The 2549-nt window shown below is 37.3% G+C and overlaps 1 protein-coding gene across 1 annotated transcript in view; it reads right to left on the reverse strand.

The window, feature by feature from the left end:
* Positions 1-2549, reverse strand: part of EFCAB6 (EF-hand calcium binding domain 6) — a 303634-nt gene that overhangs the window by 223487 nt on the left and 77598 nt on the right. The window lies entirely within an intron of this gene.

The raw sequence follows: 2549 nt of genomic DNA on the forward strand, positions 1-2549 counted from the left end.
AAATAAAATGAGTCTCCTACTTGCTATCTTATTCTAGGATAAACCCTAGATAGAGTGAAACGTACATTAAAAAGAATAATAAAACCATAAAAGTAATAGAAGAAAATTAAGATGACCATTAACTAATATATAATCCTTGCATGAAAAGGCCTTTCCAAGGAAACCAGTGAAGCAAGAAAGTATTTAAATAATGAATAGGTCTGATAATACAAATATTTATTTTTTGTTTGGTTAAAAAAACATACAAATAACAATGAAACAAAAATGAGTGGAAAAAAACTATTGTTAATATACAAATACACATGAGAAATACAGGTTAATTTTCATAATATATGAGTAATTCTTATGACTCAATAAGATAAATATAAATATCCACTAGAGCAATACACCAAGGTTATAGACATTTAATTCACATTAAAAGAACTAAAATAAAAATGCAATAAGTAGGGCCAAGCCCGTGGCGCACTCGGGAGAGTGCGGCGCCCACCGTGGGTTCCGATCCTATATAGGGATGACCGGTGCGCTCCCTGGCTGAGCGCGGCGCGGCCGGTCTCAAAAAGGACAAAAAAAAAAAAAAATTCAATAAGTATATGAAAAACTGCTCGAACTCACTGGCAATTTTGAAAGTCTAATTAAAGCAAGTTAACATTTTTTCTACTTGACATATAGGCAAGGATTAGAGGAAATGATAAGAACTAGTTCTGGCTTGTATATAAAAACCTCTTATTTGAATATTCTTAAAATCCCTTCTAGAACTTGTAATAACAGGACCATTCAACAAATGCACATGGATAAGAATATTTTCTGCACTGTTTATACGAGAAAAAAAAATTAGTACAATCTAAATGTGCATGAATAGAGGACAAGTTATATGAACTAATGGTTCATCAAACCTATGAAATACTACACAGACATTAAAAACAAAGGTGCATGTCTAAATTAACGGATGTAGAAAATTTTCCTTGCTATATATTGCTTCATGACTGAAAAAATAATTAGCATAATTTAATTTTCATTTTAACATTTATTTTATATATCTTCTTATTTATCCATAATCCATCTACGTATGTATCAGAAAAAAAAACTTGGGAGGATAATACACCAAAAAGAATACAGTGGTAGGATTCAGGTGGTAGAATTATAGGGGATTGTTATTTTGTGTTTTCTGGCTTTTTTGAAACAAGCATGTATTATTTTTATAATAAAAGAGAATAAAATAAATCTAAATTATAGCCATTTTCTTTCACAAAGTTGACTGCAAAGAATCACAAATGGTTTCCCAGATTTATTTCCTAAAATGTCTGCAAATAATCTCCAGCCAAATTAAGCACACTTAATTCAGCTGCAGTTAACAAACTGCCAGTCATCTGGAATTCCATTTCCTATCTCCAAACAAAAGACAGAAAAAAATGTCTTCCCCAGTGGATCCCTCTGGGCTACACATAAAGCACAAAGCCGGTCCTTTAGAACTTCGTCTGGAACTTTGTGGCCTCCGTGGGCCGAGCATTTGAAACACAGCAGGAGGCAAGCCATGCTGCAGCCACACACACTGTAGGAGGCCTCGCTGAGATGAGGAGCCAAGCCACGGGGCCAGCCGGGCGCTGACTCCATCAAGAGCACAGAGGTCTCCAGCCTCGCCTTCAGATCCTCCATCCTGTTGTCACTCCACTCTGCAACACTGGCACTCCAGTGGCGAGTCACAGGAACACACCCACTGGTGCTCTGTTTGGACAATGCCCAGCTTCGGAGGATGGACAGGGAATGAAGGAGAGAGGCCTGCCCTTGGGAAGCTCACAGTCCAGGAAGTGGCACACATCCAGCTGCTGTCACCGGCTGGCTGACAGAGCCCATTACAGCACAGTCACTGACTCCTCTCTCTTCACAATGACATCATGCAGCTTAATCGTTCCTGCCGCCTTCTGATTTTCCCCAAATTTCTTTTGAAGGATCCTTGCTGATTTGAAACGGGGTACAGAAGAAATCCAAAGCTTCAGGTGGGTTATGCACGTCTCAAGGGCAGCAAAAGGAAATCTGCCCTCCGATATAATTTCTTCATGTGCTTAAATAAATGGTGCTTTTGGTAAGCAAGATGGTGATGCCTTCTTAAAAACACAAATGTAGCCAAAACAGAAATCAGCAAACTTAATAGAAAACATTGTTCTACATTTGGAAATGTCAAGGATTGCTGCAAATAATATGAACTAGAGACTCCCCTACACAGGTAAGAACAGTATCAAACCTACAAACAACTCTTGGTACAATTAGTTCTTGTATAACACATTTCCCCAAAAAAATGAACATTCAGTAGCAAATTTTATCCTTATCATTCATAATTCATAGCAAATAGAAAAGTGGGATTTAATATTTGAACTAGAAATGAATATAAAAAATTATGTGAATGACAACACCAAGGTCAAGGGCTCAGATCCCCGTACTGGCCAGTCACCCTCCCCCCGCCAATATTATGTGGAATCACACTTAATTAAGGAAGAGAAATTTTCAGAAGAAATGCAAATAGGTGAAGTGCATTTTTAAATTATTACTCTCAA

Source organism: Galeopterus variegatus, unplaced genomic scaffold (assembly GCF_000696425.1).
Source record: "Galeopterus variegatus unplaced genomic scaffold, G_variegatus-3.0.2 Scaffold1567, whole genome shotgun sequence".
Taxonomy (NCBI): domain Eukaryota; kingdom Metazoa; phylum Chordata; class Mammalia; order Dermoptera; family Cynocephalidae; genus Galeopterus; species Galeopterus variegatus.